Source organism: Myodes glareolus, chromosome 19, assembly GCF_982192425.1.
Source record: "Myodes glareolus chromosome 19, mMyoGla1.1, whole genome shotgun sequence".
NCBI classification, from domain to species: domain Eukaryota; kingdom Metazoa; phylum Chordata; class Mammalia; order Rodentia; family Cricetidae; genus Myodes; species Myodes glareolus.
In genome coordinates this window covers 54,716,821-54,740,829 of record NC_142044.1, presented here as the reverse complement: position 1 = coordinate 54,740,829, position 24,009 = coordinate 54,716,821, and the positions used below count along the sequence as shown (strand labels likewise).

General features: G+C 37.5%; 1 protein-coding gene across 4 annotated transcripts in view; it reads right to left on the bottom strand.

Annotated features, from left to right (window-relative positions):
* The window catches only part of Cntn1 (contactin 1), a 304,667-nt gene that overhangs the window by 169,788 nt on the left and 110,870 nt on the right, over window positions 1-24,009 (bottom strand). The window contains exon 1 of one of the 4 annotated variants that reach the window (XM_087899195.1): window positions 18,776-19,225. The exons of 2 other annotated variants lie outside the window; for them this stretch is intronic. The gene's annotated coding sequence lies outside the window, so the exon portion shown is untranslated. Of the gene's footprint in view, window positions 1-18,775; window positions 19,226-24,009 lie in introns of those variants that run through there. One more of the 4 variants, XM_048444802.3, reaches the window with a different exon arrangement.

Here is a 24,009-nt window from a genome sequence, read left to right as displayed (position 1 = left end):
TGGATACCACAAAAAATCCAAAGAATTTTGAGCCTATCTAGGTCAAAGTGATTTGTAAAATTGGAAAATATTTTTAAATATAAACAAAATTTTAATATGAGTACCTAGAGGAAGAAAATAATAATTTTAAGTTTTCATATGAAAAAATTTAACAATAAAACTAAAGTTATTTGTATCATGTTTTAAGATATATGTATTTTAATTATAAGCATAATCCAAAAGTTCAAATTAAAGAGTCCAATATAAGATGATAATTATTCCTTGGGACATGAATTCCACTTAGACATCATATCATGCATCCATATTTTTGTACTTTTCATATATAATTCAAATGAGTCACTGAAATTATCAGGAATAAATATGAACAATAACCTTTTAAATTCATATGAAAAATCTTCAGTTTTATATTTTATTGCACTTTTTAGAATTAACTTTAGCTAAGTGTTTCCATCATAAATGTACATTATTTTAATTTTATATTCTATAGGAATATACGTGTTTATTGGATTAACAACATGTGGTGGTTTAAGCTCTATACTAACATCCTAGGGCTTTATAGTTTGGGTAACAATCTTTTCTTCTTAACATAAAGCCACGCTTCTGTTAGAAAGAATAGTAGCAATATCACCCTTTTCTGCTTGCTGAGAGGAGGTGGGAAGAAAAACTATAAATGCTTAGAGCATGCAGCAAACTCATTCTTAATTGCATGCCCATAGAAGCCTTACATAAAGAAAATAAACTGAAAAAATTTTGTTTAGAATTAAGCGGTTTTAGATTGAAAATTGAGTTAATACGAATACTACCTTATGTTTTAATGTAAGACACATGGACTACCAAAACATGGCTCTGTCTTTACAGTAGAATTTCTTTGCTGCAACCACACACAGTTCAACAGCACTGTTCCTATAGTAGAATGCCTTTAGTACAACCGCGTTCCAGTGAACTGCACTGACCCTTCAGTACAAGTCTGCTGTTACAACCACGTACAATTCCAATGAACTGAACTCTTCTGACAATACAATGCCACCCTTACAACCACACACAGTTCCAGTGAACAGTACTGACTCTACAGTAGGATGCCTTTGATTTAATTCTGCACAGTTCCAAGGAATGATGTTGACCCTACAGTGCGATACCTTACCTTTGTTACAATCAAGCATAGTTTAATGAGCAGTACTGACCCTATAATAAAATGACTTGTTACAACCACATAGAGCTCCAATGACCAGCACCGGCCCTGCAGGATAATGCCTTTGTTACACCTCCAGTTCCAAGAAACAGCATTGTTCCTACCATAGAATGCTTTGTATTACAGCCACATGTAGCTCCAGTGAAATACACTGAACCTAAAGTACAGCATCAATATCTTTGTTACAACCACACACAGTTCCAATGAATGCCGCCGTCCCTACAACAGAATACCTTGGTTACAGCTATACACAGTTCCAATGAATGCCACCGTCCCTACATCAGAATACCCTGGTTACAGCTATACACAGTTCCAATGAATGCCACCGTCCCTACATCAGAATACCCTGGTTACAGCTATACACAGTTCCAATGAATGCCACCATCCCTACAGCAGAATACCTTGGTTACAGCTATACACAGTTCCAATGAATGCCACCGTCCCTACAACAGAATACCTTGGCTACAACCACACACAATTCCAATGAATGCCACTGTCCCTACAGCAGAATACCTTGGCTACAACCACACACAGTTCCAATGAATGCCACTGTCCCTACAGTGGAATACCTTGGTTACAACCACACACAGTTCCAATGAATGCCACTGTCCCTACAGTGGAATACCTTTGTTACAGCTACACACAGTTCCAATGAATGCCACTGTCCCTACAGCAGAATAGCTTTGTTACAACCTTACGAAATTACCTCTTTCCACAATTCACCAATGTTATACTCTTATTTTTGCTTTATTTCTTTTAATAATTCCGGAGAACATGTACATTTTTCTGAAAAAAATAATTGTATTCAAAAGTATATTTTTTACATTCACAAGTCCAAATAATTACCACCCCAGTACATTCACTTAGGGACATAATAATTGATGGTTGTTAACGTTAATTTGTGTTTAGTCTGTAAACCATGACAGCAGCATAAAAGGGAAAACTATCACAGATTTTTCAATATAGCACAATGGCACTTCCTGTCTCAGAGTCTAAACACACACACACACACACAGAGAGAGAGAGAGAGAGAGAGAGAGAGAGAGAGAGAGAGAGAGAGAGAGATTACATTTCTGTAGATAGACTTTGGTTCCTGTTGAGGAACAAAAGTAATAATAAACGTTTTGCTAGAGAATTCAGTGATGGATTTAATATCCCATCACACTATTTTTCTAACAATTGAATATATATTCGAAAGTCCTTTAAGTCTTAGAACCACTTAAGTAATTAGATTATTTGTTTTTAAACACCAAATCAGTCATCATTGTAGCACTTTATTCACAATTACCATAAATTATTATTTGTCAAATGTTTCTATGAATTCAGCTTTATCAGTTTTTAAAGAAGTCTAGAATTAATAATGGGAGTGTAGAATGAAAATCTCTAAATAGTAAGCAACTTTTAACTCCACAACAAACTAAAGTGGATGCTATTTTATTCATTTGACAACTTTTTAAACCATCTGGTACTTCCAGATATTACTTTAAAAGAAAATGTAGTTGGCCTCTCACCATATGGCATTTACAATCTGAAGATGAAGTGATCGAAATCCAGAAATGAGGGATGATGGACCTGGATAAAGAAAACAGAAGAGCAGACATCTATGGCATGCAGAGTCATCAAGGGAGCATCCAAGAAGCAAAGCCCAGCAACAGACAGGGGCATCCAAAAGCATCTCAGGAACAAGAAAGGGTCCAGGAGACTGAAGAATAGTGTAAGATATGTGTGAACAGAATTGAATGGGAGAGGGAAGGAGATGCCGAGACAGGGGTGCTTTTGTTTTGAGTGTCCCCAAATCACCCTCTACAGATTTTATAGTTACTGTTCCGTGGACATTCCAGGTTGTTAGTTTAATTCTCAGCCATACGGACACAAATTAAACTCAGACTTGTTCTTAAGTTCTCACAGTCATTCCCAGAGATCTGGTGATACCCAGCTTGCAGAATATGGCTCACCAGTGTGCCAGGGACAAACTATAATTGTTCTGTAAGTCCTTAAGAATATTAACTTAACAATAATAGCCAAAACACTGTCATATGACAAACCAAATAATGCTCAGCTGCTAATTTTCTTTCTTTCTAATGCAGCCACTTCGAATCATAATGTGATACATTATATTGGAGCCAGATGATCTGTGGTTATTCATCGGAATCATGAAATATCTAACACTACCATGTCTTATGGGTATCTTGAGATTTGAGTAACGGATCTTAAGAGGATCTATAATTCAGCTTAAAGTACAGGGTGGTGGTTTTACCTCGAGCAGTTCTTTTTATTGATAAGAATTAGTTTAGCTATCCTGGAATATTTGTGTACCCATAAGGAATTCTTTTTCAATTTCTGTGAAGAATTGTTATAACTTTGATGGGGTTGCATTGAATCTGTAGATTGCTTTTAGTACGATGATCATTTTTCCCAACTATTAATCCTCCTGATACATAAACATGGGTGATTTGCAATTTTTTTTAGTTTTTAATTTTTTATTTGTTAAATTTTTTATTATTTTACATACCAATCCCAGTTCTCCCTCCCTGCCCTTTGCCTACCCTGCCCACTTTACTCCCACACCAGCCCCCATTCATAGCACCTCAGAGAGGGTAAGGCCTCCCATGGGAAGTCAGAAAAGTCTGTTACATCACATTGAAACATGACCAAGACCCTCTCCCCTGTATCTAGGCTGAGCAAGGTCTCCCTCGATAAGGAATGGGCTCCAAAAAGCCAGTTAATGCAACTAGGGATAGATACCGGTCCCACTACCTGTGGCCACACAGACTCCCAAGTCACAGAACTGTCACCCACATTCAGAGGACCTAGTTTGATCCATGCAGGTTCCCCAGCTGTCAGTCCAGAGTCAGTGAGCTCCCACTAGCTTGTCTCAGTGGATTTCCTCATCATGGTCTTGACCCCATTGCTCTCTTTGACTAAAATCTAGACTAAAATCTAGGAGCTCAGTCCAGTGTTTAGCTGTAGATCTCTGCGTATGCTTTCATCAGTTACTGGAGGAAGGTTCTATGATGACAATTAAGGTAGTCATTAATCTTATTCCGGGGAAGGCCAGTTTAATTGCCTTCTCCACTACTGCTTAAAGTCTAAACTGGGATCATCCTTGCGGAGTTCTGGAAATTTTCCTAGTGCCAGGTTTCTCACTAACCCCAAACTGGTACCCTCTATCAAACTTTATCTTTCTTTGGTCTCCCTCTCTGTCCTTTCCCTAATTTGACAAAGAAGTTAAAACTATACAATGGAATAAAGAAAGCATCTTCAAACATTGGTGCTGGTATTAAATGGATGGTGACATGCAGAAGAATGCAAATAGATCCATTTCTATCTCAATGCACATAACTCAAGTCCAAATGGAACAAAGACCTCAACACCAATTCAACTACACAGAATATCATAGAAGAGAAAGTGGGAAGTAATCTTGAATGCATTGACACAGGAGACCACCTCCTAAATATAACACCAGTGGCACAGACACTCAGAGGAACAATTAATAAATTGGATCTCCTGAAATTGAGAAGTTTCTGTGAGGCAAAGCACATGGTCAAAAAGAGAAAACAGCAGTCTACAGTATGGAAAAAACATCTTCACCAACCCCACATCTTACAGAGGGCTGATCTCCAAAATATACAAATAATTCAAGAAACTAGACATCCAAATATCAAATAATTCAATTTTAAAAATGGGGTGTGGACCTAAAAAGAGAACTCTCAACAAAGGAATCTCAAACGGCCAAAAGACACTCTGTAATCTCAAGCAGAATGACACAGCATGAAAACTCCAGAGGCACCAAACAGTAAGAGAGTTGATACAATGTTGAGAAAGGTTGCTACTACTACTGAGGAAATGAATGAGCATCTAAGAAGTTACTTAGTGTATGGCAGGCCATTTTTCCTTCTTTTCACTCAGCCTAATCAATTAGAAAGCTATTGAGGTGAATGTGATTTTCCATATCATCAGGAGTTCAAATAAACGCTGTATTTGGCTCTTTACCACCTGTACTAGTTAATAAACTAAAAATAAAAACTCGAAACAGAATAAACAACAAACCATACCTCACTTTGGCAATGACTAAGGTTCTTTAAAAGACAGAGGCATTAATTACAATTTCATAAGTCCCAAAGCCACATAAGCATAGCAGCGCCTATGAAGTTATCCTTCCTTTGTCACTAACAGTTTTCCAGAACTTGGAAGGAGGTCATACAGTTTTACTCAGTTGTATATTAATAAAATTTTTATTGGAAAACCATCTCATAAGATGTATGACTATTAAAAATTTAAATGCTAAGAATTTGTAAACCAGAGAACACGATGGGACAATAAAGCAAATTTTTAAGAAAGTGGCGGTACAAAATTCCATGAAACAAAATAAAATTAAAAAGAAAATTTTGTAGAATTTGTAAAGTTCTGCAAGAGCTATTTCCAATATTATAAATAAATTAAAAAGAATTATCAAATCATTACTCATACTCTAACTGGTATATTTAAGTCAGACAACAGATTTATTTTAAAATGTCAAAATGTACAATATGTTGAAAAATACATTTTTGCAACCATTTTAAATCTATGATGAATATTTATGTCAGTTCTTAAGTATGTGAGAGGAAGTATAATTTTAGAAAATTCTTTTGGAGGTTGACGGTTCATCTGTCTACTCAGTTAGGTTGAGAAGTACACAGACAATCAATAAAGTCCTCTGCTAGGTGCATCTTTAAGAGGATTGCTGAAGGACAGAGGGACCACCCTCATCATGGTCAACTGTGGGACAGAAAAGAAAGAGGAAAAGGAGAAAGCCTGGTATACAGACACTCACTCTCTTTGATTCCTATCCACCGTGATGCTTGTTCCTCGACTCTACTACACTGTGCCACAGGCTTGCAACTGAGATGTACTAAAACATACGAAATCCAAGGCAAATCCACCAGTTCCTTCCCCGGAGTTGTGCTATGGCGTAACTTGTCACAGTCATGTAGTGATGTTTGGGGGAAAGGCTAGCAAGTCCCCAGTCCCTGCCACTGCTAGCTCTTGCTGATGGTGTTAGGAGACACTCCTGCCATTTAAGAGATGGGAGGGTTAGTGTAGAAAGCTGAAAAGGAGTGGAGATTATTGCTGTCACCAAACAAAAGTCCTTCATGGTCATTATCTATTTGCTTGCCTAACTTTCGAAGTATATCCTCAAGGTATTGAAAAAACTGGAGGGGGCTGTATTATTTTATTAGCCACCGGACTTTAGCTCCAGCACAAAGTATCACACCTATTGGATTTTCTGTAACTAAGTGTAGAGTAAATGTAATGGGGCCAGAGCAAGGTTTTGAACGCATGGGATGCCTGTTTCATTGTTGAACTGGTTTCCACATCACAGGTCACCTATACCTTATCTTGAATTCTTAACTGAGTCTTCAAGGAATGTTTTGTACCTTGACTAGGTCCATTCAGCAAGAAACTATCCTCAATTTCCTGTTCAACATTCTGGCTTCACAAATAAAGCCCTTCTTCAAACCTAAATTTGAATTCTGAAGCCTTATCCATCATAATTATTTGAACATAATCCTTTAGAAGTCTGTTTCTAATTTCCCTCTCAGTTCTAGGGTCAATTGCTACTGAAATTTAATTTATTTACCCCTTGACTGTACTGGCCAGTTCATGACTGTCTGAGTAGCAAAAGATAGTTAAGTTCAGGTGAAGAAAATTTAGATTCTAAATTTCTAAAATTCTAAAACTCAGTCTCTTATATGTTTCCCACCCCATATAGAAGGTAATAATTATAAGTTGTTAGGGAATATAACTAAGTTGAAGACAAGTGATATTTATGTCAACACAGTGGAGAAAACGTACTCCGAAAAGTTGTTATGGAAAACTGCAGTGTAGTCAGTAAGACACTGAAAATTTAATAGGCTAATCTTGATTTTTTTTTGTAGGAAAAAAACTACAATGAAAAATATCTTTCTGCAGGAAACCAAGTGACTTAAAAATAGATTTATAAGGGTATGAAAATTAATGAAAGATTATCAGTGCTTTGGGAATTGTAAAAATAGAAACAATGAAAGAGTTCTATATAAGGCTTCTCTACAAAAGCACAGAAGTGGGGTTTTTTTTTAACCTCAAAGGTAGGGATAAAGGAATTCAAGCATGCAATAAGTTCCTGGGCAACAAGAAAAACTATAAAAAGTTTGTGTTTCTTCAGTTTTGAGACACTCTTTGTCCTATCAATGTAATTTCTGATCTTGTTATAAACGTGAGGGTCATTTTAGAGGTGTTTTAGTATTGAAATTATTAAAATGAGGGAAATATACACATTGTGTTCAGGACTGATGCTAGGCATTGGATAACCAGTTATAATGTTCTTCTATCTCTCATCAAACATTTCACATATCTCTTTATCTAAGCATGCTGTATTTATGTTTTTTTATTCAAACACACAGTATCACTGATAATTAAAGAAAAAGAAGTCATGAATTTCAGGATGGCATAGGAGGGGCTAGAGGAAGGGGTGGAAAATGATGTAATATTTTGATTAACTTTTAATGGGAGAATTGTGCCAATGTGGTTGAGACTACTAGAAAGACCGTGCATGAGGTTCTTAATATTCTAATAAATGCCTTTTGATAATAAAAATATCAAGAATTTTGATTTTAAAAGAAGATTTGGGAGTTACTGTCACAGTATGGACTGTGAAGAGTCCCAAGTTGAGCAGACCAAGAAGGAATAGAACAGTGGGCCAACCTTCTGATACCTACGAAATAGACATCTCTGACTCTCTTTCCTCAGGAATCAGAGTAAGAAAAGTGTCCTTCATTGTAGCCAGCTGAGCAACCCAAAGAACAGTAAGGGAAATACAAAAGTGGTGCAGGAGAATTGTCTGTATTCTGTCAATCATATATTTTAATAAAACACTGATTGGCCAGGCAGGAAGTATAGGCGGGTCAACCAGACAGGAAGTAGAGGCGGGGCAATGAGAATAGGAGAAGGCTAGGAAGCAAGAAGCTCCCTCCATCATTCTTGCCCAGAAGACCGAAGAAGCAATATGTGAACTGACAGGTGGAAAAGGTACTGAGCCACATGGCTAACATAGATGAGAATAATGGGTTAATATAACTTATAAGAGTTAACAAGAAACCTGAGCTAATGGGCCAATCAGTTTATAACCTAATGTAGACTCTGTGAGATTTTCTTTGGGACTTGCCTGCTGTGGGGTACTGGTCGGGACAGAAACCCCAACAAGCCAGCCCTCATGTTACACAGAAGTTTGTATGACAGAATTGGAGCAACCTGTCCATGGGTGGATCCCCATTTCCATCACTATTAGGCTCACTCATCTAGGCTAAACACTGCTATTAAGTACAGATCCAACAGAATGCCAGCAGCAATGTTCCTATTTCATGACCTAGAGCCTAAAAGTTATATTGCCCCTGTTACAAACAATGGAATGTGGAAAAGCTGCCAGCACTGAGTTCTTTCTATCCTAGACAAATAATATTTCAAACTTCAAAATGCTAAATGGTATTCATATCCAAGGCATGGCATTGAGAACCCCAAAGTTAAAATAAACAAAATAAAGTATCTCAGTAGACCCCCACATCCCAGTCAGTGTTCAGCTATGATTCTCCCAATATTACCTGTCTGAGGTTGAGATCTAAGCAATCTTCAGGGGTCAATCATGGAGGAATGAATTTCCTTCACTGATGTCTCTTAAGATTTTCTTGAAATAGATAATTTTAAGAAGCAAAGGTAATTTACTTAGTAGCATTTCCCTTAAACTCAGAAAGCAACTACATGAAGAACCTCACAACTGAATTAAAGACTGTACATGGTGGAATATGCCTTTAATCCAACTATATCAGAAGCAGAAGCAGGAGAATCTTTGTGAATTTGAGGCCAGACTGCCTAAGTCCAGGCTAGGCAGGGCTACATTGCGAGACCCTGGAATTTTTATTATTGTATTTATTTTCAAACATTTATAATTTTATGCTTTCATTTGCTTCAGTACAAATGCCTAGATGTTTGGTCATTAAACAAAGAGGTCAAACATTGGAAATGCCAAATCATTTCATCTGCACCAAAGACTAGAGTGGTGGATTCTTTGTTGTTTGACTTTGAAAGAATCAGAAATACCTTTTCATCATTGCATGAATCAAGCATTTCAATCCAACTGAAAGTAAATGATGGTTTTGCCTAATAATATTTATATTATTTACATATGAGAGCTAGGCATTACAGAAGTAGAGAACATAACAAAAAGTTACAATAAGAAGATTGGAAAGGCTGTCTTTAATTTGAAAACTTCAAAACAATTATTATGCCAAAGAACTTTATCCCAACAAAATGGTTAAAAGATGGCTTAATTAAAAATAACACTATTTGGCATTGATGCTCTCCTATAAAGGTCTTATCCAAATATATCTAGGCAAATATCGAGCCATGCTTTTTTCCGTTAGCTTGAGCATGCTGGCACAGAGAAAAAAAAATCACTTTTCTCAAAATGCTTATTAGTTCTATTTAGCTCTACTCTTCTCAGAGACTCTCCATGTATTGAATTTTTCAATAAATGTTAAAAGTATTTTCTTTTTATTCTTTTTTTTTGGTAGTCTGTCTATGTGGCCCAAGCAGGTCTAAAGTCTCTAAGAAACTCAGATTGTTCTCAAATGCAGGATCCTCTTACCTTGGTCTCCTAAATGTCAGTCCCAGACTTTATCACAAAACACAGTCTCAGGCCATTCAAACCTGGACCAAGTTAGACCCAGTTTTGATCTAAATATTTGTGTATCTTGTAGTCTGCTTTCTGATCATTTTGTGTTTTACAGTTTGTCCTTTAAGAATGAGAAGGACACAACAAGGATCATATTTAGTGTCATAGGTACCAATATTATTTCTACTCCCTTAATTGTTTTCTATTTAAGTATAGCTATTATTAGTTCATTGTGTGAGTGAAGAAGACTTTAGGACCAGCATGATCATAGAAAATACTTAGCAACATTTGACAGTACACAGGCAATGCATAAATGTAAGGGATCCAGAAACAGGAGAATGATGTTGTTCTAACATGGCCTGAAAACATAGTGACTAATAATAATATTCCACCATTCTTATGCCTGTATTAGCTAGAGTTCTTTAAAGGAACAGAACACACACACACACACACACACACACACACACACACACACGTACACATAAATATAAACAAACATATATATATATGAATGTGTGAGTGAAATTGAGCATGTGTGTGTATATATAAATAAATATGTGAGTGAAATCAAGCATGTGTGTGTGTGTGTTTGTGTGTATGTGTGTGTGTTTCAAAAAGTGATTTATATTATAGTGGCTTAGGCTGTGGTCTGGTTAGTACAACTATGGCTGGCTTTCAAAAGAAAGGCCAAGAATCTGGTAGCTGTTCCATCAGCAAGGCTGGATATCTCAATTTATCTTCGGTCTTTGTTCAAATCCCAATGAAGGAACATACTATCAACTGGGTAGATAAGTAGACTTGACACTGAAAATGGCAGAAAGCAGGCACAAAACCAATACTTCCTTCTTCTATATCCTTTTATTTGGGCTGCCATGACAATGTGAGGCTCAGATTTAGGGCTAGTCTACCTGCCTCCAATGATCCAATCAAGAAACTCCCTCACAGGCACGCTCATCTGATTGTAGATTAGTTGATTACAGATGTAGTCAAGTTGATAACCAAGATTAGCCATTACAATCTCTAACATTCATTAAATCATACACTAGCCATAATTTCTCTTTTAACATACCTACAGTACTCTGGATGAAAAGAATATCTTTTTTACGTTTTAAGGTCAATGTTTTTACATTAAAATTTTCAAATGGCTATATCAACAATGTCCATATTCATTCTAGTGGCTAAAGCCTGGACATTTACAGAATCAATTTTCCTTTAGAAAATAACTTTGTAAACACTAAACACTGATGGGAAAAGGTATGAGGATGATGAAGCACCGTGAGATTGGTCTCTGGAGAGGCTGAAGTGCATCCTCAGGGAAACTGGCCAGTGGTGTCACACTTTCAGGTGGACTCTAGCTATATCCCAGCGGTTTCTCCACCTGGGCTTATACAACTCTCAGCCATGTGACACTACATCATTCCAATACATTGTTTGGATGCTATTTGAGATAATATGTTTGTCTCTGAAAAACACTCCACTGTTACAAGGTTCATCATACATTTGACAACATAATGGACCGCTTAAAGTCTAGTGAATTGGCAGTGTGAGTTAAATAAAGATTATCTGAGAATTCCCTGCAGCAGGAAGAGTTGATAGGATCTATTGTCCCATGTGTGTTTATTGAGCAACTGTCATGCACATAGGTGCTACCCAAGACAATGGGCACTCAATGACAACCAAGGCAGAAGTGATGACTCTTATGTTTCCCATCGTAGGTGGATTTCCCTGGTTAGTAGACTGGTTAGGAGACTGCCCTCTTTAGTAGATTTCCCTAGTTACTAGACTTCCTTGGTTAGCAACACTTGACCTGAGTGTTAGGAAGTTGAAAACAAGGTCTCCAAAAGCCTCCAAAGGAACAGGCATTTAAAAAGGTATTCTTAACAGTAATACATGTTTTAGAAGAATCGATAACTCATTAATGTGAGTGGGCCAGACACATCTAAGCAATTAAGCTCATTATTTTACCTCGAGGTCTGTCATCATTCCAGGCACCTGTGTAGTTTTCCATAAAGGGTTCCTTAGCTTAAGACATTTGCTCCAGGTTTTATATGAAAGAATGTCTATGCTGGGTTCATGGATATGGATATGGGAACTTCTTTTACACTTAGAACCCATGCAGGAATTTATAGGTCAGTTATAATGCCCGTGTTAAGCCAAACCTCTTCTACAAATATTACTGAAGGTGGTATTTTTATATTAATCTTTAGTGACAGCTGTCAATAGAAAAAGCTTGGTTGTGTTACTTAACTGTCAAAGTGCCTGAAAGCAAGAATATTTCCTAAGAATAATGGGGATGATGTGGGGAGGCGAGACTGAAGGCAGAAACAGGACAAATAACATACTCCCTTTCTTTATGTTAGTGTACACATAGCTATTGCCACCCGTAGTAGAGAGAGCAAGGCATTTTGTAGGGATGATGCTGTGTTCACACTTTCCATTATTTTTGGTCTCTTTTTGAAAGTAGCCAAACTTCTCATCCTTGGGGATAGTTCATTTCAGCATATTTTCCAATCAGGCCCTTATATTACATAATAAAGGCCAACAAAAATCATACTGTAGAAAACACCAAACTAAGGAATGAAATTCATTTTAATATATGTGATAATTTTATATAATAAATATTCTCTATGGTAAGAATCTCTGAAATTTTCAATAAAACTCATATAGAAATCCTCCTCTATAAGATCTTTGTTCATTTAAAGTATTTTTCAAGATTATAATAAAAATAATTCTAAAAATATATTATTTTCCCAAGCTCAAGCAGAGGGGAATTTTGGAGTGGTTTTATTTGCTTTTTACCTATTTGTTCTGGAACTTCGCTGCCTTCATACTGACGCGTTTCTTTTCCTAATGGTCCATTTAACCCACTCCTGCTGCCTCCCCACCCATGTCTTCAGTCGCTTCCCCTGTTCTCCACCAGCACCTCTTTTGCCAACTGATAAATCATTCCCCATCTGTTGAAACTGCCATGTTCTTTCCAGCACAACTCCGCCTCCAGCTTCCATCCCAGCCACCTACCTTGCTGTCCTCCCATCTGCCAGTACAGTGAACATCTCTGCAATCTATTCCGAACTGAAACCATGGCAAGTTTTACACATAAGCTTAGCAAACATTCATTTCTGAAAGGACTAGTACAATCACAATAACAGCTTACTACTCCGCCTTTTAGAGATAAACACACACTTAGCATTTGATTTCTTCTACATCCTAAAGTTATTGGCTATAACCAACAGTCTTGGTGACCATGTCCTGAATAATAGAGTGACTGTCCTTCATAAGAACTAATGATTTTGGTAGTGTTCTCTGGAGCCCTATTTTCTGTGTGGTCCAATCTCTTAATTGCATTCCGTGAATAGAGACAACTTTTCTTGAATACTGAATCCGAACAGCAGTTTAAGCCAACTCAACTCTGTAAGTTTAATGTTGCAGAATTATGTTTGAATTGGGATATGTGCTAGAGTTGCCTATAAGATATCAAAGACATTATGTAAACAATGCTAGTATATGATAATTATAGTTTTAAGATTTTGATACTTCTATTACACAAGGAATACATCTTTCTTCAGTGTTGACATCTTACTTAGAAAGTGGAGGTTGGCCGGATGGTGGTGGTAGATGTCTTTAATCCCAGCACTCAGGAGGCAGAGGCAAGCAGATCTCTGTGGGTTCGAGACCAGCCTGGTCTACAAGAGTTAGTTCCAGGACAGGCTCCAAAGCTACAGAGAAACACTGTCTCTAAAAATCAAAAAAAAAAGTGGAGGTTTGTTTTCATGTAGTAGATGAACATACACCAGAAATTAAGGTCATAGAAAAACATTAAGAATTCTGTACTTTGCTTCTAAAAATTACTTGCCCTCTATCAATTACAACACTGAGACTCCTTAAGGTTGTCTCCTTATAGGAGGCACAAGATTTATCTTTGCATTTAAAACAATAGTTTGATTAAAGGATATTTTGGTAAATACTTAGATTAAAGTTCTAGAGGTAGACTGCTCTAGTTATGCTAATTTGTATTACACTAAGATGATGTTTTCACGTTTGCTTTTGATAGGCTTTATTATTTAGGTTTGATAATGATAGAACTTGTATAAATGAGATGACACTCCTTGGTCACTGAAAAGTCCACTTGCTATCCTCTCAGAGACTAAGAGAAAAAGAGCACCTGGCACTAGGAAGATTTCCACAGATCCACAGATGTTGATCACAAAGCAGAGCAAGTGACGGGATGCATAGCTTCCAAGGAAAGAGGTCAGGGGGAGAATTTAAGATAATCTAGTTTGATTTCAGTGCCTCAAGAACACAGAAACTACCTATCTTGGACTTTTCTCACTGGTCATGGCAGCAAGAGATTGTGGGCCCAGAGAACGAGCCAGGCTAAAGAGCCGGTGGGCACTTGAGAAATGCATTCAAGTAGTTTAGGAATTTCGGCAACTTGTTCTCTACGAAAGACAGCCCTTTCCAGGTCAGCAGAGTGAAATAGTCAGAATCAGAGAACAAATAACTGACAGCCATTAAAAACAAATGTCGAGAGTAGGTGGCGTGGGTCAGAAGATTCCTTGGCTGCAAATGTCTTCACTGAGATTATCAATGTCTGTGAGTGTTAAGTATATGAAAAATCAAATTTTACACATTATTCTGGCAGGAAGGTTTACTAATTGGCCCTATTGGTCTTCTCAAGTCTACCATCCCATCCCTCTCCTTCAGGGTTGACTTCAGAACAGACACTCTGAACCTTTTCAACAATACTTCTCATGAATATTCCACTACCAGAATCCACTCTTAAACGAGGAATATGGGTCTTCATTTCTTCTATGATTTTTGTCAAATACTTTGCCTGATAGAAGACAGTAGTTCCACTCTCTCTTTTATTTCTTTGATTCCATTGAAATTCAAGCCCATCACCTTCGTTTGCATATACAGAGTCAGAGAACACATTAGATCCTGATTAAGTACTTATCGCACTAAGTAGCCTGTTGAGAGAGAAGGTATTAAGAAATTACAAAAACGACGAGAAGAGGGATCAGTTGGTGAAATAGGCACCAAGCTGATCTTGTAAGGACATAAACCTCAGTCAGCTTTTGTATGTTTGTTTGTTTATAGGGTTTATCTTTTTTTTTTTTATGTGAGACTGGTTCTATGTAGTGTGAAATTCAGAGAGTTTCAGGCAGACATCACCATACACTTCAGTCAATCTCAAAGAGCATTTCTTGGGGCTAGAGAGATGACTTCACAGTTAAGACACCTTGGTGCTGTTCTCTAGGAAGCAAGTTTAGTCGCTGTCATTCAAGATGGCTCACAATCATCTACAACTAACACCAGCTCCAGGTTAGCCAATGCTCGCTTCTGGTTTCCTGGAGCACACACACACACATGCCATATGCCCAGTTACACATAATTAAAATATAATAAAAAGCAAATCTTAAAAAGGTGTATACATAAAAATATTTTATATAGTATTGAGGAAAAAAACTTTTAGGAGGGGCTACTTTTACCGTTTTTACAATGGGAGATCAAAGGAGATGAAGTCTCTCCATCCCAATCTCTGTTATTAGTTCACATATAAAAAGCTCTCTGTGACTTTTAGCAGAATTGAGCACAGGACAGTCCACAAAATTCCCTATGGGGAGCTTCCTTACCATGCAAATCTAAGCTATCGTACAATTAATTTGTATATGTATTTATGTTGTAAAAATGGAAACAAGCCGGGTGGTGGTGGCAAACGCCCTTAATCCCAGCACTAGGGAGGCAGAGGCAGGCGGATCTCTGTGAGTTCCAGGCCAGTCTGATCTATAAGAGCTAGCTCCAGGACAGGCACCAAACAGAGAAACCCTGTCTTGAAAAAAAAAAAAAGTGGAAACAATATCCCTTTTCTTATATTTATTGTTATGTCCCTTAATCTTCCACAAGTGATATACAATGCCCACAATCTTAGCTTGGTGCGGGAAATCCTTCTGTATATGTGTTGCTTTTATTGGTTAATGAATAAAGAATCTGCCTTGGCCTGTGATAGGGTGGAGTAGACCTAGGTGGGGAAAACTAAACTGAATGCTGGGAGAAAGAAGGTGGAGTTGGAGAGACGCCATGGAGCTGCCAGAGGGGAATGGCACGAGCTGCCAACTAGAACCTTGCCAGTAGGCCATGAGCTTCATGGTAAAATATAAAATACTAGAAATGGGTTAATATAAGATATGAGTTAGCCAGAAATATGCTTAAGCTATTGGCCAAACAGTATTGCAAATAATATAGTTTCTGAGTGATTATTTTGGGAGTATGGGTGGTCGGGAATGGACAACTGGCCTCCTACAACATTAGCTGATTTTTTTGTTTTGTTTTTTTTTTTTTTGAGACCTGGTTTCTTTGTAGCTTAGGAACCTGTTCTTGCTCGTGTAGACCAGGCTGGCCTCAGACTGACAGAGATCTGCCTGCCTCTGCTTCTCGATTAAAGGCGTGCACCACCACTGCTCAGAATCATAGCCGAATTATTTATACAGGTGTGCAACTTTGCATCATACTTATAAGATGCTTTTCATTTGTTCTAAGAGTGGTTAACAGATGGAGAATGAGGAAAACAAGCCAACCTGTTATCCCCATAGATACTGTGAGAAAAGAGCACCTTATACTTGGCTTACAGACACTGAGAGTCTGGTTGGAAGATGGAGAACAGAACACAGTCCTCTACTTAGACTTATTTCAAATGGTCTATTTCATATCTATACCATACTTATTCTGTATCGGAAAACTTACAAATCTATCACCTTGAGATATTCATGCCACCTGATTTCTTACTCTAAATTACTAACAACTTTTAAAAGACCTATCATTTAAAAGCCTTACATTAATGAACCATATTCAGAATTCTGAAACACTGATGCTTAAGAAGTACGATATACATGAAATGCCAATTCTACCAATTTTCCTTTCAAACTTTGTATTTTATGATTGGCCACTCCATCTCTTCCCCTCATTTGTATTAGATCGTGTGCTTCATTCTCCCCTTTCCAACCATACCTACTAGGACTATTACCTTGCCACTAAAATCACCAGCTGAATTCATTTATCTTTAAAAATTGTCATGAACTTGCTGGTTTCTCCCAAGTGGTCATCCACAGAAATTTGTCTTAACTGTTGATATATGCAGGCACCAAATCCATATCACTCCACATCTTTCTCTCATGACCTAGAGACTTCCCTTTCTGTGACTACCAACATACTGTATTCTACTGTATTTATTTTAATTTTCCTTCAGCCATATGCAGCACTTAGTACTTCCAATGCACTCACCACTCAGAATTTACTACACATCCTTGGGCAATAGCATCACTAAATTTCTGCCCTCTCCTGTTTCCCTTTTCATTTTCCTGTGAATTTTAAGGGCCATTCAGGCAGAAGGCATTTGAGAACTGAACACTGTGAGTCAGCATCGAGAGACCTCGGTGAACAGGTACTTCCCTCTCCCTCTGTTTCCCTTCCCTTGGGGAGAACTCCACCTGTGAGCTTCTGCCTGTAACTGAACTAGATTAGCCCAGCAGACTGAACCCATCAGACAGCACCTGTACCACACCATGCTGCAGACAGAACCCAGGTGATGGAGGAGGCTGGCAGAACTCCTGCACTCTGGGAAACGCTTGGGAAGTGGATTTCCTGGCCTCTTCTCACCGTTAGGAATTTCTTTGTTTTCCAGGAAAATGATGCCCATTGTTTATAAAACAAAATCTAATTGGCTTTTTCTACTGTTAGTTACAGAAAGATGATTTAACAAATATATTATTAAAATTTAGTCTCAACAAATATACTTTACACATATTGTATGTATTTTAAATTATGAGTTATAATATGCGTATATGCATATATGTTTACTAATAATGTAAATGTACTTGGAAAAGTATCCTTAAGGAATTTTACAGTTTGAGTCCTTCACTAAATATTTACTGATGTTACCTTTGTACCTTAAAACAAGCTTAGGAATTTATGTGCCAAAAAATTATCTGTACTTTTGAACTGCAGTATTTAATAACCAGTTTTAATTCACAAATAGTTCTGACCAATATAGTCATACAGTACTATGTGTTCAGTTTGTTGAATTTTTTTGAAAATTTTCTTAGTCTCATATACAGAGAGTTCTACAATTCTCATAAACTTAATTTTTAAAACAGTAGGGGAAAACTATAATTTCCACATAATTTTTACAGTGATCTATTGATCCAGACCCTTTGGAATAACGTGTTCTTGACAGTAGGAGGAAAGGCAGTGTAGGAAAAATTCAAACTGTCCTCTTTCTGACAAGGTCCTCCCTCAAGGACATGCTATTCTAAATCGATCACTTTCCTAAATTTGCTTTAAAAAAATTAAATTAAATTAAAAATAAAAAAAAGAAGATGAGAAAGAAAAAAAAAAGAAAAAGAACATTTTAAGGCAGTTTTTGGGTATAACTGAGTCCTGCTGTGGTTTCCTTCACTTCCAGGAGTATTTTGATTACTATCACCGTTTTGAACCATTTGAAATGCCAACAGCAAGGTAATAATCTGGGCTGAAGCTCCACCACAGCCCTGCCAAAACTTCTCCAGCAGGAGGCAATTTCCACTTACTGATACAGCAGCTCACTCCAAGGCTGCCCCTCCCAAGTCTGCCAATTTCCTCTAAGCAAGGCACACACATCTAAGTTCCTGTACATTCTTGAAAAACCGTTGCATGCAAAATAAATACTTCACATTATCAGTATAATACATAGAGCTTCGCATCCTTACTGTCACATTTGTAAAATAATGCCATCTCTCAATTATCATAATCACTGAGAATTCTGGCACTCCTGCCGGCTGAACCGGGATCTCCATCACCAGTACCGCATCATCGTTATCCCAACTCAGCACATTACCTAACCTAGAGAGAAATCTTCGACTCACCGTACGTGTTGAATCATCTGCCGATCTCGGTATAACATCTATTTCAAATTGTCCCTTTGAAGAGACTCGGGGAGAGTTATGACACACACTGCCTCTCTTCTGCAGCAGAAGGCAAGTTTAAAGGACCTCAAGCTGTGACCTCAGAGGCAGGCACAGCCGCTCCCATCCTTCAGCCAACCTTCTGCAAAGAGCAGGTTATAAGACTGCAAAGCTGGCCCCCTACATAGCGATACTTTCAAATAAAGCATTCTCGGCTGTGAGCTGTGGATTTACAATCCCCGAACCCGGCTGGCTGGAGTCAATGCTGCTTCTATGCCTGAAAATATTAAGCATTTCACTGCAGTCACTTCATGCAAGAAACTATCCGAGGCGACTTCACAAACCCTGTCATTCTGCTCGGGGACTAAAGAATGAGCAGGGCATGCATAATTCATGCATTGGAGTCTTCAATGCACTTCCTGTAGCCTGGGCTCTACACAGTAATGGGCTATTGATCACCTCATCCCTAAGACAATCGCAGCTCCCTGATTGGTTTATTTCCACAAATAAAATTACAACCTAAATCATAGGCTGAAACCTCCATGCTGGCTGCAGCTTCTCAGGGAAGACATTCCCAGAGCCCAAACGACATCTGCAAGCTGCAGAGTGTCGAAGCTGGGTTCCGTGGGGCAGAAACTACAGAACCTGTTCTCTTTTATTCAAAAGGCACACTTACTGCAGGATTAAGCTGGGTATTTCACATTATCGGTGTAAGACACAGAGCTGTTTCCTTCCCTATCATTTCAGAGACATCAACAAGGACAAATGAAAATTTAGAAAATAAATACCTAAGAGTCACATGTGCCAAAAAAAAAAAAAAGGAGCCTTTTTACCTGGTCTCATTCAGTCACTGTTCTTAGAATTATTCTAAAATGATTAGCTTGGCATTTCAATAATGAACAAATGCTTTCCTTTATTAAAATTATAATGGATAGTGTGGTTATTCATACTAAATATTCTAGACCATGATTACTTTTATTTGGGGTGTGTCAGTGTTTCTGAGATCTTTCTCTAAGAATTTAAGCTTCAAAGAGCACACCATTGTTTACATTGACTGGAAGAAACCAGCTTTTCTTTGTACATTTATTTAATTATGCTCGTACTCACCAAAGAAGAAAACGGGCCCTAGCACTTTAAAATGCTATCATAGTATTTGCAGAAGTACGACGGTGGGCGGTCCCTGTGAATCTGAAAATGTGTGTCTCTATAAATAGTGCACATCTACTCAAAGACCTCTGGACTAAAGCTAGTATAAAACATAGTTGTCTTATGTTTCTACCCAGAAGAAGTGAACATAACGCTCTTGAAGTTACTGAGAGCCTGAAATCACATCTTCCCAAAGCCTTTTTATATCCATATCCATGAGTGCACACAAACACACATGCAATTTCTATTTCTATGCTATTGTACTCCGTTTCCCATAAGGCCAGAGTGAAACGTTCTTGACTTGGGGCTAAAGAACCACTACGAGGGAACAACCATTCTCCCATCCCACATTTTAGATTGTGCAGAGAAATCACCTTTTAGAGCAGGCATGACTATGTCGGTCTTGAGTTAATAAACCAACAGCAGGTCCAGCATTTGGAGGCAGTAGAGGTACCGATGGCACCAGATGCAGTGGAGAGACGAGTTGAAAAATGCATGTTTCTTCTAAGTGTATATGACATGAAAATCTGCACCTGACAAATGGAGAGGCTTCTATAGCAGTCTACCAGGAAGTGTGGGAAACTAACCACCCAATTACTTGGGCGATAATAAATTCTTTATTCATATTATTTTCTTCTGCCCTGGATAGTTCCTACTTTTTTATTTAGATATTGCTGTCAATCTAACAAATTTTAACTCAATTACACAGTGGGTCTTTTCTTATATTTTATCTCTCTCTCTGATTGATGATCTTAGCTGTCAAATACAAGATTGAAAGGACTTGATAATTTTGAAATGAATATATCAATTTACTAAAGGACACAATTTTTCATGAGAGAGTATTTTGTTTAAAACAGCAGAAGTTGGAGATAGGTACATGGCTCAGCAGTTAAGAGCGCTGACTCCTCTTCTAGAAAGTGTGGGTTCAGTTCCTAGAACATACCTTGATGTCCATAACATCTGTAACTATAGTTAAGGAGGGTCCAGTACCTTCTTCTGGCCTCTGAATGGACCGGTAAAACACATAGTAAACAGACTCACATGCACACAGAACACCCAATCAGATATAACAAACACCCATCCAGATAAAGTAAAACAAAGAAGCCTTTTTAAATTTTAAAGTAAATAAATACATAAGTTAAAAAAATTTGACAGGTTTGGAAAGTACTGTGTATGAGGAATTAGAGTACTATCATATAGAGATTATAACTAACTGATACAATATTCAATAAATACAAATGACATGATTCAATAGTGTATGTTCAGGGGGTTAGGATGAGTTTGGTCCATCTCTCTACAATGAATGAGAAGAAAACGTGTGTCTTTTTCCATAAGAACATTAACGACACATATCTAAAATGAAGATTGTGAATTAAGTACTCCAACTCTCTGAAAATGGAAAGAGAAAAGGGTGAGGGATGACAAATTGCTGAACTAGAATGAGCCTAGAATTAGAAACCAGAAAAAAAAGAGAGAATAATGTGACCGAAACAATGACAACAGTAAATCCCAAGGAAGTCATAAGGCTTAAGGGAGGCTGAATAAAAGTGATTGCAGAACACAAACTACAGCACCCCCAGGTAAAGCGAGACCCAACACTATAAGAAAGACCCAGTGTTTGTTTTCCAAAAGTTTGACTATTCCTAGGGGAATAAACAAACAAATAAACAAACAAATAATTTTTTAAGATGGATGGAAAACAGAGATGGTCATTTCAAATAAATTTGATCTCTTTGCAGATCAAATGTCATTCCAATGTTTTGAACTTAGAATGTGGGCAAAATATATAATGGATTCTGTAATGGACGGTAAAATAAAACCAAATTTGGGGGAAATACAAAGACATACGTTAGATTGTCAAATCTGTGATATCTGTTAAGATACACAACAAATCTTCTTGACTCGTATCATTTTGAACAATGTATGACATATTTTCAATAACCCAGAAATAATAAAAATAATTAATAATATCATGAAAATTTGGAGGAAGAATTCAGTATTTTTAAGATAAAGGACAAAGACTGCACAGAAGGACTGTGTGCAGCTTGCAGTTGAAGACATTCTGTTTTATCAATATCACAAAAGCATTCTTAGTCATCATCCTCTGATTATTTTTAAAAAAATATTTGTGTAACTTTTACATGACAAAACAGTTTGTGCTAGAAGCTAGAAAACCAAACATGCACATAGCAATGTCGCAGAGTTATTTATTAGTTCAGAAAGCATGCAAATACCTTGACCCCCCCCCCAAAAAAAAACAAGAGAATAATTGCCCTAAAGCACATCCAGATTTAAAGCTGAAGAAACTTCCAAAGCGCAGGCACTGACCCTGTATGCTAAGTACCTGCTAGCCACATAGAAATCCCTCTTCACTGTATTCCACTATTCCAGGCATAATGGCAGGAATATTAGCATGGCTACCTATCAATGGAAACACTAGGGAATGAATCGTTGATAGGAATGATATTTAAAAAAACTGGCATAATGGTAAAAACACAGATTGTAGTGACAGATTTTAATCAGGCCTTCCTCAGGTTAACAGTATGACCCTCAACAAGGCATTTACACTTTTTGAACATGATTTTCATCTTGTACAATGAATGTAGGTGTGCGTTTATCATGGTTTGGGTGAGGATTAGATAACCAACAGAGAGCACAATCACAAAGAGTGCCCTGATCAAGTTTGGAAACTGCCTCTACTGCTTCTCCTAAGTTTTTGTTAACTTCACAGAGTCCCTAGGAAATTTAAATATTGTGACCACTTTATGCCGCTTATCACAGCTTCTGATACAAAAAGGACTTTAAAATGTTGCTGCCTTTGAAAACATCAATTTTATAAGAGGGGACTTGCAGAAAAAGACTTTTCTAGGGGAGAATATTACACGGACCTGAAGGGAAAGAAGACATCATAGAAAGCATGAGAAAGTCAGGCAACAGTGGTGTAAGAATGTGGGATACACTGAACATGTTGGGGCATCACCACTATATTGATGCTGTGAGAAGGTGGGACATCATGGACATTTTGATATCGTGAGAATATGGAAAATCATGTGGATAGTAATGATATGAGAATGTGGGACACCATGAAAATATCAATGATGTGAGACTATGAGACAGACACCATAGACATATTGATGCTATGAGAATGTGGGACACTGGATATAGCAACATTATGAGAATGTGGGACATTGTGGACATATTGATAGTATGAGAATGTGGGACACTGTGCCTGTGGCTTGAGATAAGACAAAATTATAAAATATCTGATTTATAAAGAGGTTCTTTTAAAAAGACATATGTTAAAATCCTGGGTATCCAGGTCATTTATATGGCATATAATTAGATGGTGATATATAGTGATATTGTGCAGGAAACGGGGTATTCAAAGTTTAGAGAACAACACAATAGAATTTTGTGAGAGAAAGAACACAGGAAACAGCAACCAGATGTAATGTGTGTGTGTTAAGTTAGGTTTTATCTACAGCCCACCAGAAGAGATATGGATCTGAAGAATATCTGAAGATATGGATATGGTGAGGAAAACACGGAGGTGCTCAAACCTCAGAATAAATAGTTCTGAGCAAACTATAAACTGGAAAGAGTTATAGGTGAGTTTTAGAGTTGTAACTTGGCAACTCAGTCTTCCTGTCTGATAAATTCACAAAACAAATACAAATGGAAAATGGAAATCTATTGGTGTATGGTGAAATGAGACTATACTGTTAGAAATAGCAAAGAAGTACAGACTGCAAAGCAAAACAGGTGTGGATGACTTGGACAATCCTCTTTCCAGTGAATAATTGACAGTGAAGATGAAGCTTATTGGGTAGGTTGGCAGAAAATCAGGACTACCAAACCTGTGGAATTCAATGACACAGTTCATGGATGAAGATAAACAAGAAGAGGGAGGACAACATAGCCCTGAAATGTAGATAGCAATGCCCATCAGGGCTCCTGTCAGCATCCCCACAGGGTGACACATGAAGAAATGCACACAGCTGATACGTAGCACAGATATTATACCTGAATCAGGAGGAACACTTCCTTAA